General features: G+C 34.8%; 1 protein-coding gene across 1 annotated transcript in view; it reads right to left on the bottom strand.

Moving 5' to 3' along the window:
• LOC113238344 (kinesin light chain-like) overlaps window positions 1-3,795 on the bottom strand; it is an 85,132-nt gene extending 81,337 nt beyond the window's left edge. The window contains exon 1 of the mRNA XM_026475184.1: window positions 3,710-3,795. The gene's annotated coding sequence lies outside the window, so the exon portion shown is untranslated. The remainder of the gene's footprint in view (window positions 1-3,709) is intronic.
• Window positions 3,796-17,719: the final 13,924 nt, after the last annotated feature.

The following is a 17,719-nucleotide window of genomic DNA, read 5'->3' as shown; positions in this document are numbered from 1 at the left end:
TTCTCCACGTCGTACAAAAGCCATTGTCAGTAATCTTACATAGGACAAAACAGAAAGCTCTTTTTCTAGCCCATATCTTTGTAATCAATTATCAACAAAAGATCTATTAAATACGTCTTTTAATTCACTTTCACTTTTCTTTATTAACTGTGCTGCCTTGTATCTATTTTATTTAGTTTTTGTAACTTGCATTACACGGCTTTCGTAAGAAGTTTCTTTGAAAAATAACTCGGTTATCTTCTTGTGAATCGGCCAGCATTGTTTCGTGGGTTCGTTGTTGGGATTCTTTGTCCTGGATGGTATCCTCGCAGTTCTTTCACTGTTGTGAATTATTTTTCTCAAACATGCTCGGAAATGTCAGATTTTCTTTTGAACAAAGAACATGTAAAGATGGTGATTTTTGCCACACTACAATATTAAAAACAAATTGTTTTCAGCATTGACTTACAATTATATGGACGTCGGGTACGCGCTAAAAAGTGTCCGAACTTATAGGGCGTTCTTCACGCTTTAGTCTTCGTTTGTTCGACTGACAGCGAAGCAAGCAAAATTAGACAGTACTGCGATGACATTACAATTTAAATTCAACGTTTTAGCTTTTTCATATTCCTTTACATGTCACTACGTTTAAATAGGTTGACTTCCACTGACGTCCATTTATTTGTAAGTCAATGGTTTTCAGGCATATTCTGGGAAATGCGTATGAAAATCTCATTTAAACAGCTACGTTAACTTTTAAATATTTGACCGTTATTGCACAACAACGAAATAACTAAATCAAAATGCCATACAGCCAAGTCGTCTGCTCGGTTTTTCAGCGCAGCGCGTGTTTGCTTCTTTAAAAAAATACTTAAGCAATGTTGCTACATTTAGAAGCTTTTCCGTTTAGAAACTTATTTTTGTAAACATATTTATATGATTTCTATGCATTTATTGAGTAACAAATATTGTCTAACGAAACTCGTGCTTGTTCGGCAATCTCTTACTACCCGGTCTCTGTAATAATGTACTATTTTCGGCCAAGTTATTAATCTCTAAGATACAAAACTTGCCCTTTTATTATACCTAATGTACTCTAACAAAAATATAGAAGTAGTACACGTTGGCTAATTAGTATAGACAACGGTTCGTTTATTTAGTGATATACTATCGAAATGACCCAATTGGTTGAATGTTCCTGTTATCATAGTTACTAAGAATTCTGTGTTGAGAAGGGTAAATACAATTGTTGATCACTTTTAATAAAATGCCGACGCAGTAATCTTGTTGTAGGTATAGTAAATGAATAAGATATGAAGCAATGAAAGGAAAAATAAAAATATAAGATGGAGATTATTAAATTGCATCTTTTTACAGAAATTCCTAAGAGCTTCGCTAAGTAAAACGGGACCTGAAGTTACGTTAGAAACAAATGAAGACCATATTTCAAAAAGGACCCTTTCAGAAGTAAGTGTAAGTAAGTTCCAAAGTCGGTGTATCATGATGTGATGGAACAAATAAGTAGGCCTCGTGGTAAGCTTTAAAATATTAAGATCTCAGGGGCAATGGAACTGCGTCAATCATCGTGAGACATAAACTTGATAAGTCCTATGTGCTTGTATCACCAGCATCTTTCAAAACTGGAACGCAGTAATGCTTAAATTACAGCTTAGCGGCGGAAAATTATGATGGCAATACTTCCATGGACAAATCATTTCATTACTTTATTAAAGCTTGATTAATCCAACATGACCCAACCGATAAACAAGGTTACAAGATATTCAATCCGATTTACATGGATAATTATAATAATTGATATTATATATCCATTATCTGTTATGTTTATTTACACGTTATTGTTTGGTGTAATGAACTTAAATATGTTATAAGGAAATGACAATGTAGACTACGCCAGGTTTTTCTTTGATATAACCTCAACTTTTGAATTAATCTTTCAGCAACTAGCTACAACATTTAGGGCCCTCCGCCAATTCAAATAGCAATTGCAAATGCAATTTAACTGTCGCACTGAAGAAAATTTCATTTCGATTATTTCTGCAGTTTTTTAAGCGAACCGTGTGACTGAGTCCTCTGTACGTGTACAGGTTTCGCGCCTAGGTAAAGACTGGTTTTTTTTGTAGTAACCGCAATACATAGAGACTTACAAATAATTTTTGTATGTACTATTTAATGTTTTCAAAAAATACAAAAAATATTAACTACTCATCAGGCCATATTGGTCTTGATTTATGTACGATAGGTTTCCTAAGGTCCAATAAAATTATCTTTACTAAGTTAAGTGGGTATGTTTCATACTCTGTGCTCCAAGTTGCTCTTTCGCCTAATTTCGTTAAATCTCAATATCTGCGAATATTTTTGTAATAGCTAGCAATCTAATCAGAACAGTTATCTAATCGATCATAATTCCTACTGTATTAACGATCCGAGAATTATGACTCTTTGTATTACATTGTCTGATAAAATTTATTATAAACATTAAATCGTCATACGTATACGAATTAACACGTTTCTAAAGCACCGACCGATAAGATATCTAACAACCACAATCTTAACAAGAAAAAAACAAGAACACGTATTAAGGAGTTTTCTGTTGGTCGCGGAAAGACTCTGAGGAAAAAGAAGGACCAGTAAAGCGTTAAGATGGCAACTGGAGAGTGCAAAACACACTGGAGATCGAAGATTCAGTAAGCGAACCCAATAATATCATCGAAATAATCACGAGTACTCTAGAAATGCTATGAGACTACCCTGACTTGGCACGTGGAGTGAATTTCTGAAGATCGCACGGTAATAACGTTTCTGGGGAGCCGGTGGATCGCTGACCAATTAATTACACAGAAAAGATTAGGTGGAAAAGGTTCTCTATGAAGTCTAAGCTGTGAAATGACAGGGAAAGCTCATAAAAGACATATGGCGTCTTCTAGTAGCGGTGGTCAAGATCTGCTACGCCAAGATGCGTGAAAAAGACGTATTGAAAACTACTATATGGCAGGTTATGGCCAAACGTTACATGATACCGAAATAAAGGTGTGAGGATTTAATTTTATGTCTCTAATAGATTAGGTACTTGGACAAAGGTATAAGATAGATTATATATTAGAAAAATTTTCGCATCGATGACAAAAGTGACAAGATGAAAGCTCTACATTTCATATTTAATTTAGCAATTAAAAATGTGTTAGTTTCTTGCCATTTCATGCATGGCCATGGAATAACGCGTAGTAGTGGTGGTAAATTGGGATTATGGTTTTGTGTCCTTTGATATTCAAAAGGAGTTAGTTCTACATTCTGTTTTGAACAAAACATAAATTTACGTACAAATTCATTGCCTAATAAATCCTAATAATTTAATAATAAGTGTGAAAAATTAATTACTATCTAATGCGGTTAATTAAGTACATTTTATCGCGGAGCAGTGCCAGATGCTCATAAATTTAAAGAGTGTCCATTTCCGTACGGAAAAAACGAAGAAACTTTCTCGGATAATTAAGCCAACATTTTTATCGATTTAGTACCTAAAGATGTCAGGTGTACAAATTCTAAGAAATCACGGTTTTCTAAGCACAAAAACTGTTTATAAAGCTGGTTCAATATTGCGATCTTGGTAATAGAATATACACAAAACCTGTTACAGAACATAAATATATAACCAATACATTAAGAGAAAACACTTCCAAGGTCGCCAAGAAACAAACAGACACACACGCACAAATATTGCAGTAGAAAAACGGACGGGTATGAACGCGTAATTTAACAAATTAATCTTTGAGTGGCACGTCCGTTCTCGGCGGCGGCTGTACGCGAACTGATCGAATTTCGAACGCAACGTACAATAGTGCGGGAAAAGGGGAGATATGAAGTTGATATCGAGAATTAGCTGGGAGTGATACGAGCACATGAAAGATTACGTCGAAAGTTCATTGGCTTACAGCTGCAATAATCATTACTTAAAATATTTACTTAACATTCAGTAATGTTAAAACAGTGAATTTTATTTTAATCGAATGCTAGTATTAATTAACAATGAAAACAGTTTTGTCAATTCAACATGCAAAATTGTTAGAAAGAACAAAAAAGGCAATACAAATCCCAAGAGTGTTCAAATGTGATTAGGCAGATCGGGTGACACAAATTAGTGTCGAACTGAAGTTTGTACCATTAGTGTAATAAGACCGCATCCGCAAAATGACAACTTTTCATAAGAAAAGTTGAAAGATTCTACACACGAAAATTTTTTGTGGTTAAAAAATAGGTGACTTAAATTCATTTCGTCGGCTAAATTTTAAACCACGTTACTCCGTTTTTGGACATCACTTTTTTGCTCTTTTAGGGAAATATCGGGCAAATAAAGCTTAAAACATAATTTGTAGACCCTTTTATGGTCATATAATAAAGTTATAATCATTTCTAGTAATTCTGTTTTTGTGCATAACCAAACGGTCACATTAATGGATGTTACGAGGTTTACGAATTTAACATAATTCGTAGTATTTTTATGACATTCTTGTGATAAAAGCATTTTTGACGCATTATCATACCAAGACTATGAATTACAAGTGCCAGTTACTCCATCACACAGCACTCCAGCACAAAAGAGCAGCAAAAAATACTAATCACACGTTTCAGTGCCCCGCTCTAGGGTTTTCCAATCGCGTTAACTGGGGTGGCACCCCCGGCCCGCGTACCGCTACTCACCCCCGCGACACCCTCACCCTTACATGCGCAGTTGTGCAAGTTCTTGTAAACACAGTACAGGGGTTGGGGGTCGCTACGTGAATCATCGTAGGGTTAGAAAAAAATTTAAACGAAGAACTAATTGGAAATTAGTGTCAGCCGTGAGCATAAGTTCTGTAAAAAGCTCGATACTTTGACGTTTCTGCCGCTGTTAGTTGAAAGGGCGCTTGTGGACTCAAAAACTCAAAACAGAGAAAAAAATATTCAAAATTAAATAAAATAATCTCAGTACAACTCAAAAGTACGTGGAATTACGTCTATTTGCTAAGTTTTATTGAAATATCCCCTAGTTTGCCACTACGATAATAAAAATCGGTACTCACTACTAAAAGTATATTGAAAAAAAAAAACTCCTTGAATTGAAGAAATAGCAAAATCAACCATTAAAATAATTGCTCCTAAATTAAAGTTAGGCGCTATTTATAAAAATGAATCTTCATGCGTGAACAGCCACCCTTAAAGGTGGATGATTTTCTTCAAAATGAAATGGTACCACTATGGAAGTACCTCCTTTCCAACAAAAAAAGAATCATGAAAAACGGTTTACAAATACCGGAGTTATCGTGTAACATACATACAAAAAAAAGATAAAAAAAGAACATACAGTCGAATTGAGAACCTCCTCTTTTTTTGAAGTCGGTTAAAAAATATGTGCTTTTCTCTTGCGGCGACTTCATACCTTATCCATCTAGGAAAAAAAAAAACAAAAAGAGTCACAGATCGGCCTTTTTTTATTGATCACGGCAGTATTCACAACAAATTTTTTTGAAAAATTTCACATGCGTTCTTTAAAAGCACGGAGGCAGTTTTGCTCGCATTGCCTTGGATCGCTAGCAGATTTCTTTAAGAGACCTTTCCTCGCCTTTTGTATAATTAATATTTCTTTTGTATTTGGTGCAACAGAGAATGTCACTATACTCAACCCATTGTACGTCCCACTGCTGGGCACAGGTTATCTCAAAAGACAGTGATGGTTGGGAACTAGACAATTCAAAGGTTCTTCGACATGCAGGTTTTATCACAAAGTTTTTCTTCACCGTTAACGAAACTCTGAGAGTTATTGCTACCAAACATTCATACTGCCGCCGTTAGTTAAAAGGGCACACGTAACATTTGTTCAAAAATTTAGTTATGAATGCTGCTGTGATCAGTAAAAAGGGCCCATCTGCCAATGTTTTTATTTTTTCCTAAGTAGATAAGGTATGAAGTTTTCGCAACAGTACACATTTTTCGACAGTCTTTTTATATGTATGTTACGCGATAACTCAGGCATTTGTGAACCGATTTTGATGATGCTTTTTTGTTGGAAAGAGATTACCTCAGATGTGGTCCCATTTAAATTTGAAGAAAATATTCCACCTTTAAGGGAGGTAAAGTAGGGTATGAATGATTTTTGAGGTCGGTTTTTTTAGTACTCTGTACTGATATTTTTTCAAATATTATTTTCTCGGTTTTGTAATTGGTAAAATACAGGTGTAACTTACAAGTGATTAGATCTACAATTCTTACCCAAATCAGGCGTACAATGTCTTAAAATTACAATTCAATTAAAATTTATTACAACTTAAATGTCAAAAATTAAAATTATAATTAAGTTAGTTATACAATTGTCAAATATTTGATGTCTTTATATAAAATTCGTTAAGATTGGATAAAACTTTGTCAACCATTTTATTAAACAAGCTTTAAATTTATCACCAATCACCAATGTTTAAATACATTTCATTTACATTGGAAGTCTGTTATAAATTCTAATCGCTGTTACATAGGTGCTGCGGTCAAAGATCGTGCTGTTTATTTTAGGAAGGACAAGACGGTCCTTGTTTCTGACGTTAACGGAGTGTGCAAGAAGTTACTGCGATTACGTACAAAAAGACATATTTCCAAAATATATATTCCTGTTAAAGTCAGGAAACCCTTTTCTTTGTACAGACTTCTTAGTGAATAGTCACTGGGTTTAGTATAGATTATAAATTTTAAATTTTATAAATTTTTGCTACATACGCCCTTTCAACTAACAGCGGAAGCATAAATGTTCATAGCACAGAACTTAGTCATAGGTATATGCCGCCGTGGGGCTTCGAATCGTCAAACTCTCGATTCAGGAGCAACCGTTCTCCAACTGGTCTACCACCTCTACCAATATAATCAGATTTTGTACAAACGGTTCGGCTGATCTGACCTTGAAACTTTTGCACGTGATACGTTTACGATCCAGAAAAGGGACACGAATAAGGTATTTATTCCGGACACGAAAGAATTTAAATACAGACCTTTGTATATAACGTCGGGTTGTCTTACCCGCGTATTATGTATCAACGTTCTTTATATAAATCATGAAATTAAATTTAGAACTGCGAATTTAAATCAAGAATTTAGAATTAGAGAATGTAGAGAGAATGAATGAAATATTGATGTAATAAATTTATAAGCGAGAGTGAGCGGACATAATGGTCCAGGTCAACAGCACCCTTAACTGGCGAGCATTATAATGAAAACACTAATACGTGTTGATGAAGCGAAAGATGGGTATCAGCTCTAGTAGTGAAGTAAACGTATGTATAAATAATTAAAAGTTGATATTCATTGCCTTCTAAAAATTAGTAATGGAGTAGTCGAGAGCATGCTTCACTTTTAAATCTAGGAGATTTCGAGTTTGATTCCACTAAGGGATTCTGCTGAAATTTGAACATCCACAACGCACATTATATCAACGTAGTTTACCTAAGACTTAGCCACTCATGTTATTGTCTAAATAATTTTCTTAACAAGTACATCTCGTTTGTTCCTTGTGAAAAAGTTGATCCGGGAAGTGCTGCGTCCACCTATTTCTGCACTAATTTAAGCAATTGCTGCGTTCCGGTTTTGACGGGTAAGGGGTGCTTATGAAACTAGAAGCACATGGGACTTGTCAGTTTTATATCACAGAGTAACGGGCAGTGTCCGTTAGATCTTTGCAGAGCTTTAGCTACGTATGGCACTGCAACACCAAGCGTATAACTTCGTCTCGTCACTTGATATCGTAATAAAAAACTATAGGCGTTTTAAAGGTACAGATATCAGACACCTTCTAGGTACGCATCTTACAATCTCGACTACAGAGTAACTTATATCATGCGAGACTCCGGCCGAATCCTGGCCTAGAAATAATTTAAACAATTTAAATCCGCATTAAAAACGTTACAGAAACGTGACATTGATACAAGAACCTTAATAAAATGAACTAAGGTTACAAATATTTCATCATTCGCTTGTAAGTAGTAGTATAATGTGCAGTAAAACTGGCTGGTATTTCTATCATACGGACCTAGGGCTAAATGGTTTTTTCTTTATTTCCACGCTCCCGTTGCACGCTAGGAGCGCGAACAAACAGCCAACTAGGCTACCGCCTCCGCCGGGCGCGAAATGCCACGACCCCAAAAAGCAGCAGGTTTTTTTATTTTATTTATTAAGACTAATGTAAGGCTTCTTCAATTTCGCACCCTTTACGGAACAATGGCATACGTGGAGTTACGTTAAACATGTTTATTGCTCCATACAGAAAATATAACCCACATCCTCTCCAATTCTTGTACTACAATATTAGTCGATAGATTTACAAGAATGGGAGAGGATGTGGGTTATATTTTTCTGTATCTGTTAGCGCAATAAACGTTTTTAACGTAACTCCACTTATGCCATTGTTTCACGAGTGGTGCGATTTATTCTTTTTATGATATACTTGTAAATTTTTATAAGATACCTAAATTGAATAGTACTTTATGCAATCGTTCCAGTAGGTACCATGTTTAGGCTATGAAGCTTTACCGAGTGGTCTAAGCAATAGGTACGGGATTGCTAGATTATGTAATGTTTGCATACGATATTTTTTCTACGAGTAAATTCAAATAATGAAACACAATCAATGTTTAAAAATTATTTGTTAACAATCCACGACAACAAACGCTTCAGAACAAAAAACCGAAGAAATAGGAAAGGTCCGTGATTGTCCAAGTACTTACCACTCATATTCTAACCAATCGGGAGGCAGTTTGAGTAGCGTCATATTTGATATTTTAATTGGCAAAAATACGACATTTTTTTTAAACTCGTTAAAATATTTTTGTGTACAGAACTATAATGAAATTTTTGAGTTCACTAGCGAGTACCATTATAGAATTTTGGCTCAGAACTAAAAAGAGCGCCTTTGTGATATGGTTTATGAAATTATAATTGAAGGCATTGACTTACAAATAAATGGACGACGGGTCTAATACAAAAACCACGAAAAAAATGTCCCAAGTCAACCTATTCGAAATTTAAATTGTAATGTCATCGCAGTATCGCGCTGTCAGTAGAACAAATGAAAAGCGGAGTGTCGCGCTCTGTATACGATTTTAGCGCCTTACAAGTGCGGACACTTTTTAGCGCGGACGCGACGTCCATATAATTGTAAGTCAATGATTGAAGGAATAAAAGATAGGAGTACAAAAAACTTTTGATTTTTTTTTCATTCATAAATTTTCATTTCTCGCAAGTGTGAAAAAAAACCTTGCATGTGTTATATATTAGATAAGGTGTTATACATTCGATAAACATTAGATAATGTTATATATATTAAATCATCGTATTATTCAATATGTTAAATATTATACATATCTGTACTAAGTATATAAATGTAAACTTTTAGATAAGACAATGTTTTGAAGTAATTAAGTGTTTACCTCACTAGGATATTACTATCCATTACCTAATTATGTTTAAATATCCCACGAAACTTTGTTATACAAGCTTAGATTGTAAGACATGCAGAAGATTACTATTTCCAAATTCAAAACGACCAGACTCTGTTATTTCTTAGTTAGTTCTTTATATAATAAATAAAATATTTTTATTCTTAAAATCAGTTTTGTATCCACCACGTAATACATGCAACACGAGTGAAACAGCAATTACAAACATTGGGGCCATTAAAACATTAGGAATGTCACTTTGTTCGTAATTGCCTACTTATTGCCCTTGTAACACAATCTATTAAGACTTTAGTGGTTACTCGCTAAAGACAGCTCACTCAGTAGAGGTAAAGCTTCATGGGAAAGGGTTCGTAAAGGGAAGTACTGCCACCTTACCTATTTCTGCCGCTAAGCGGTAATGTGAGCATTACTGTGTTCCGGTTTTGAAGGGTAAGGGTGCTGGTGAAATTACAGGCACATGGGACTTGTCAACTAATGTGACGGGTTTTTGCGATTTAAAGCTCTGAGTGGCACTGCAACTGTTATTGACAGGCGTGTAGCTAACAATCAGGCGTAGGACTTGTTCGTCGCGTCACTTGATGTTATAATAATCTCAGTACAGAGTACTAAAAAAACTCAAAAATCGGTTCTCATTACTCAAAGTATATTGAGAGAAAAACGCTTTGAATTGGAGAATAGCAAAATCAACCATTATAATAATTGCTCCTTACGTAACATTTAGCCGCTATTTACAATAATCTCAGTACAGAGTACTAAAAAAACCGACCTCAAAAGTACGTGGAATTACGTCTATTTGCTAAGTTTTATTAAAATATCCCCTAGTTCGCCACTATACAAGAATTGACACTGGAGATAATAAAAATAGGTTCGCACTACGACACTACTCAAAGTATATTGAGAGAAAAACGCCTTGAATTGGAGAAATAGCAAAATCAACCATTAAAGTAATTGCTCCTAAATTAAAGTTAGGCGCTATTTATAAAAATTAATCTTCATGCGTGAACAGCCACCCTTCGAGGTGGATGATTTTCTTCAAAATGAAATGGGACCACTATGGAAGTACAGGGGGCACTTCCAACAAAAAAAGAATCATGAAAATCGGTTCACAAATACCGGAGTTATCGCGTAACATACATACAAAAAAAAAGAACATACAGTCGAATTGAGAACCTCCTTTATTGAAGTCGGTTTAAAAAAAGATTATTAACCGACTTCAAAAACAGGAGGAGGTTCCCAAATCGACTTTTTTGTATCTATGTTATGCGATGATAACATAGATACAAAAATTCACTCATTTGTGAACCGATTTTGATGATTCTACACCAACGAAACAAATAACGTTACAGTACTGACAAAATTCAGAGAGATAGATCTCCAACGTTCGCAAGGGTAGAACACAAAAGAAAGAAAGAGATAATATTAAATTGCTCCGAACATTTCCCTAGTACCTCAAATGTGTGTAAACAGCGGTTACCATCTAGACTATCACAAATTTTTTGACAAGTCAACGTGTATGTTATTTACTTAGCGTAGACTGGTCACCGTGCTACAATGTTCATAGCATATGAATTGAGAAACTTCAGAAAAGGTTCATATATCACTTAGCCTACAGCTGCAATATGGCCAAGAAACTCTACTCATATACAGAGCGTTTAAAGCATTTTGGGTTTACTACACTTGAAACAAGACTTAAATTCCCGACTCAGTTTGTTTGAAGAAATTAGTCACTGGGGTTTTTAATTATCCAGATTTATTAATGTTCAGTTCAGCGCTCCAACTCGACCATAGAGAAATAAACATAATAGGAAGTTGTTTTGCATTCCAAAACATCGTACTAACCTCTGCTTGCACGGGCCCCTTTCTCGGATGTATACACTTTATATATGCAATGTTACACACTATTAGAATTCAACGGATTTGGCAACTATGTCTGTGAGCTTACTTAAAAGACTTGTATTGCACTAATAGTTATAGATTATCTTTTCTCTCTTAATAAGTATTTTTTTATAGAATATTAACATTATGTAAAAAATAAACAGATTATTGTGCATGCGGTGTTCTCCTCTAATTAATGTGGCAATTGTATTTATGTTTTGTATAATTATGTTATTGGTATGTATAATGTACTCATCATTGGAGAACCAAATAAATAAATACTTAAAGCGGCAAACAGGTTGTAAAGTCCACCACTCAAGATAGATCTTAATCTACGTCTATCTGCATATTAAAAAATTGAACCTTATTGGTACACCTTGCGTGGCACTCCATAAAGTTAATTATCAGTTTCTCCTGGTAGCAAACAATGAATATGAACACTTTCACTGGCTGATTGACTGTATTGCTATATCTTTATTGTAATCTCGCGAGTTTTGTTTTTATAACAGTTAGCATGATAATTGAATTGTGATAGGATATAGTCAAAGAATAATGAGTTCCTTGTATTATGTTCGTTTAACTCATAGTTTCCCAAAATGCTCCAGTAGGCACTGAAGAGTCTTAGGGAACAAAGTAGGAAACAATTGGTTGATGCTGTCCAGGGGGCTCTACCGCATTTGAAAAAAAAAACCTTGAATTATATATGTTAGCTATTATATATATAAAGCTACATATCCTGACTCACTTAGAAAAATAGAATGCATACTTCCCGAAGTGGTGGAAAAAAGATATTTATACCGTTGTACGCGGATAGGCTCGAAGGCAAAGAATCAAATATGAGAAGACCTGACTGTGGAAATGTAAACGTGTGATCAACGGCCTACAAAAACTATAATACATGGGGGGGGGGGATTTTTGTGCACTTTTATGAGATACACCGTGGTCAATTTCCGCAGAAAGTAAAAAATGTTCGAAATTAAAAAAAACACTATGGCCGCCATACAAATTTCGAAGCCTTCTATCACGGAAACTATTACAGTTAGGTAGGAGGTGCTGGATAGAATGTCATTGAGGGTAATAGTGGTCAACTGCCTGTGTAAAAAAAATTCAAAATGGCGAATCCAAAATGGCGGCCGAAGAAAAACTTGCTTCGATGCGGCTGAAAATTGGCATGCCCCCGCAGTCTTTAGGAGTCTTTAATTATAATTTGGGGTCAAAAGTTTTTTCTCCATTTTTTGATATGGCTGCCAAATAAGTGCTTTTTTCGTTAAAAATAGCTGCCGAAAGAGATTCGCTCTGTTTCAGCTGAAAATTGGCATGTGGAGGCCTATAGAAGTGCCAGATAATAATTTGCGCTCGAAATTGATTTTTCGCCATTTTCAAATATGGCCGCCATACAAGCGTTTGTTGGCAGTACAAAAAAAATTGTTCTGATCCCTTTGAAAATTGTGGGTGTTTAATAATAATTTGCGGTCAAAATTGCCAGTTTTCAATATGGCTGCCATACAAACTTTTTAGTGGCAGATAGAAATTTGCTCTGTTACAGCTGAAAATCGGCATGTGGAGATCTCTATGTATGTTTAATAATAATTCGCAGTAAAAATTTACTTTTTGCCATTTGTCCCAAGTAGTTAGTACCACCATGGTACTAACTTTTAACATAAGTACCTGCGTATCTAGATTTTAGACCAACGGCGTAACAATAGGTTGCCAAGACTGACATCATATCAGGAGCCCCTAGCCCAAATGTGGTCTACACTGTGGCAGAGACAAGTTGTTGAAGTTGAAACCACGACAAAATTAATTATGTGCTGGTCTTAGTTTAATAGTTTTGATTTCCTGAACCACTTATGTATACATATATAATTATTATGGAGACCTAACTTCATGTCTTGTTCTAGGAAATCGGGCAGTGGTCAAGATAATCTCTCCGGAATGTAGTCTAACTTTCACAAAGAGAGTTTAGAGCCTTTGTTCAAATGAAATTGCTATACCAACTGTAAATTGTGTGAACTATTCTGATTGTACATTCATGAAATGTCGGAGAAGATTATAATATAGATATAAAAAAGAAATAGTTAATAAAAAAATTAATTATTACTTGTTTGTATAATAATAACATCTCGCAAGACTATTATTGACATCATAAACAACAATAGTTATTCCATGACTTTTTATAAAATATAATAAATTTACCAAAAATAAACTTTTAAGTTTCTATTGTACTTTATTCATTTAAAGCAGATTAAGCTCTACTGCATACGCAGTCCGTAGAATACGTGAGCTTACCGATGTTGCTACTGCTAGAATAGTTTACTTACGTTACTTCCATAGTATAATGTCCTACGGGATTCTCATGTGGGGTAAAGCGGCAGATATACAAACCATATTTGTGTTGCAAAAACGAGCGATTCATTCTGTGTACCGTTTAGGTTCTCGGACTTCTCTCAGAGAAAAGTTTAAGGAGACTGGTATCATGACTGTGGCATCACAGTACATTTACTCAAATATGTATGCCCGTAAAAATATAGGTACATTATTTCATTAAGAAAGAAGATATCCATAATATTAACCTTAGCACTAAGTCTAAATTCATTGTACCAGGTATTCGTTTAACTAAGGTAAACGATTCTTTTATGAGGAACTTTTTTCGTTTTTTCAAATAAGGTTCCGGAGCATATATTCAGGTTACTATTCCTAAGTTTAAAACTTACATTAAAAGTATTTTAATTGAAAAGTCATATCACAAAATTGTAGACTACGTGTTAAATATAAATGTATGGAAAGACAACATGAGTCTAAACTCCATACAGATATCATTTAAAAATGTATTCTATAGCATTTAAGTTCATTTGAAAACAGCAATCCCCAGAGATTTTTGTTCGTTCTTCTCAGGGAAGTCGGCACTGGTATCCATTTATTCTTTTAATATCGCATAGAGTTATCACCGCTTGGAGTAATCTATAATTTTTTTTTTTACTCGAAATAAAATGTAATGATTAAATAAATTAAGTCATAGCTTTGTTGCTATAGGAAGAAGTTTGACGGGTCAAACTAACTCGCAATTATTATGATCTATAATACCCGCCATCAGCAATGTATGAATACTTCGTCTGGGAGAGGCGTATTGCAATTAGCAAACGTTTGTGGTCCATAGTATGATATAGTACGTTTTCTTCATTGCATTTCCCAATAGAGAACATTCGTCATAGTTCAAGCTACGAACAACTTCAATACAAAGGGAAAGTGACCATAGAAAGGCCGTACAATTTCGCAGGTTTCTAAATCAATTATTTCGTGTATCTAGGTCAACTTTGTAAGCTTTTTTTAACCATACGGTTCGCTTATCGAAGTATGTTACTGTACTGTATCAGGCTGACATGAAAACGAGTAAGATATACTCGTATATTCGTGTCATCGGGAATTTTGCAGAACTACCTTCTATTGATGCCAACGCTTTGTAAAGTAACGTGGAAATTAATGCAATCAATCGCACTTCTCAATTGAATCATTCACAACATCATAGAATTCAATAGTTAAATTGTCGCTGCAATCACTGTCCTAAAATAGGCTTAGATGTTTTGAATTTGGAATTAATTTAACCATATTGCGATTGATTCAATCAAGAATTACATTGAGTCCATTAGAAATCAGTATATAAAAATCAGTTTTTCTTTCAGTGCACTATTTCACAGTGGAATGTAACTCGCTTTATCACCAGATGATTTTGCAAAAGCTCGGTAATGGAAGCGTTCATGGAACCCAAATCCTTCATTAGCGAGTATACCAGTCAGTCTGGCTAAGTAAATCCTCTTGGATCAATGCATAGATGCCACCTAAGTCATGTAACTGCAAGATGTCTTGGGTGTTTAGTAACAGTAGAGCGTGAAAAAGTTTGTACAGGAATTACTGCCACCTTATCTATTTCTGCCGCCAAGCATCGCGTTCTTGTTTTGAAGGGTAAGGTTACTGGTGAAATGAGACATGGGACTTATCTACTTCCCTGGACGAACTCTTTCACTGGGCGTTTTACTGCTCCTATTTAAGAGATGAGAGTACACCATGCGTTCGTAACGTTTATATGATTTGATTTTTAACACGAGTTTTGAACTTATTTCTGATCCATTTTCTTGAATTGTATCATAAAAACGTATATGGGTCGGGTATAGTGCAATTACACGTAATTAACATTAGATTACTAGTTTCCATTTTCTTGCTTTTATGGCCAAATCAAACCCGCGTAAATGTCGTGGCAACCAAATTAACGTGATTTAAGGAAATCTAATGTTATCAATCGGTAGACAACATGAGTTAATGCTTACTGTGAAAAAATGAGAGTCGTAGCCAGAAAAAAAAAGTTTAATCCCTGTCCTGTAAAATGTTATTTAGTGCAGATACACGATTTTTACCAATACTACGTACGCGGATTTGCATATTCTCGAAGACATGGTGGGCACCACGGAAGACAAACTACGTTTTAAAATGGTACTCAATAAATTATCAAAATAAGAATAACTAAGCCTCTATATCCGACAGTGAGCAATAAGTAGAAGAATATATAACGCAGGAGCACAGATAAAGAAACGTAATCGTAACCGGAATTAGAGATGCAACAAATAAAAAAGTACGACAGTTCATAAATTATCAAATTCGAGCCACTATAATTTTATCATCCTCTTATTTAAATTCAAAAAAAAGTTTCTCTTGCTTTTAGCAGACTGGTAATAAAATATTAATTACAAGAAATAAAACGTAAATTATTATTGTGGTAAAGAAAGTTAACCAACTTACTTCTAGCTACGTAAAGTTACAAAAACCGTGACTAAAGTTCAAATTGAGTAAAAGCTAAGTTCTTTTCCTCGAACAATAAATTACATTCGGACAATGCAGACGTTATTATATATTATTACGTTAATAACTTCATCTAGATTCGTTACTAGAGAAAATAATAACGGTGGCCAATGGACTTTCTTCTTAATACGGAGAAAGAAAATCGAGTAGAAATTTTGATTCAAACAATTGATGTTGCAATCTACTGAATGTGCCCGGGATAATTGTAACTTTTTCATTGAAAAAAAAAGCCGACGTCAAAAGTTTGCTTATCGACTTTTTCGATTTCCATGGATCTTGGAACTTTCAGGTATTCCCATCAGTTTCCGACTTCTTGGTGACAATGGGACTGTTACGGACTCCTTTATATATTGTATATTGTCTTTTCTGGTTGTCATGGTGACAGTGATTGTTGATTACACGTATTGTGTCAAGTGAAAAGTCGACTTTTACTTGCGGAAAATAAGTAGTAACTTGTGATAGCCGAAACGATCCAGAACAGCATCAGGGACGAGAGTATACGCTTTCAAACAGAATTTTCAAAATCGGTGCACAATTGATGGAGAAATTGGTGAATACGGACATGCCTATAGAATTTGGGATCCCCTCGTCAGATTCTGACTTGGTGACAATGGGACCACCACGAGAGTGCAACCTATGAAACAAAAAAGAACTTCAAAATCGGTCCACAATTGACGGAGATATTTGAAAACATACATACTGCTGAACGCATAACCTCCTCCTTTTTTTTAAGTCGGTTAATGAAAAAGTCTTAAGGGTTTATTCATGATTAACCCTTTATACCTACTGTTACATACGGATCTCCTTTTATGAGAGGGTTTAAGAGTCTATACTACCTCAGCTCGAATTCAAAATTGTCCCGTACTAATACGGTTCATTTTTGCGTGAGTCGAGCGGGAGAAACACTGGACGTGTTTGTTCTATATTGTTTAGTTGATGTAAAAAAAAATATTTGTATATGTGAAGTACCTATTGGATAGTGGTTTTCTTATATAAGTTCGAGGTAAGTTTGTGTTTTTTTTCTGCCGTGAAAATTTTAAAGTATCGTGTTGTCATACTGTATTGTAATCAGTGTATATCCTCAATTATACTATATATTTTTTCCAAAATGATTGATTCAACACTTTCACTGTTTTGCGTAATCAATCAAAGCTATTTAAGGTTGTATATACTCTTAAATATAGTCCGTTACGCTGGCCAATAGTGGAATGGGGATTTCTTCGACATACAAGTTTCATCATGATGTTTTCCTTTAGGAATTTAACTAGATATTTAATTTCTTTAATAATTTATTTATAATGATAATTATCTAATGGTAACCTACCACAATCTCGAATTATTTATTTCCGAAATAAAGTTTGTTCAAATTTTCATTACACCGAAAACCGAATTATAACGAAATCATTTTTCTTTCAGGATTTGTTGGATGTTTATCGCAAAGACACGATTAGGTTCGGTTAGGTTAGGTTAAGTTGGAAGAGGAGGTCCCCCCGAAGGGGTTCCCGCCTTGTCGTGGGGGGGGGGGG

This window comes from Hyposmocoma kahamanoa, unplaced genomic scaffold, assembly GCF_003589595.1.
Source record: "Hyposmocoma kahamanoa isolate Upper Pololo Valley unplaced genomic scaffold, ASM358959v1 95, whole genome shotgun sequence".
Taxonomy (NCBI): Eukaryota; Metazoa; Arthropoda; class Insecta; order Lepidoptera; family Cosmopterigidae; genus Hyposmocoma; species Hyposmocoma kahamanoa.
This window is presented reverse-complemented; position numbering and strand designations above follow the sequence as displayed.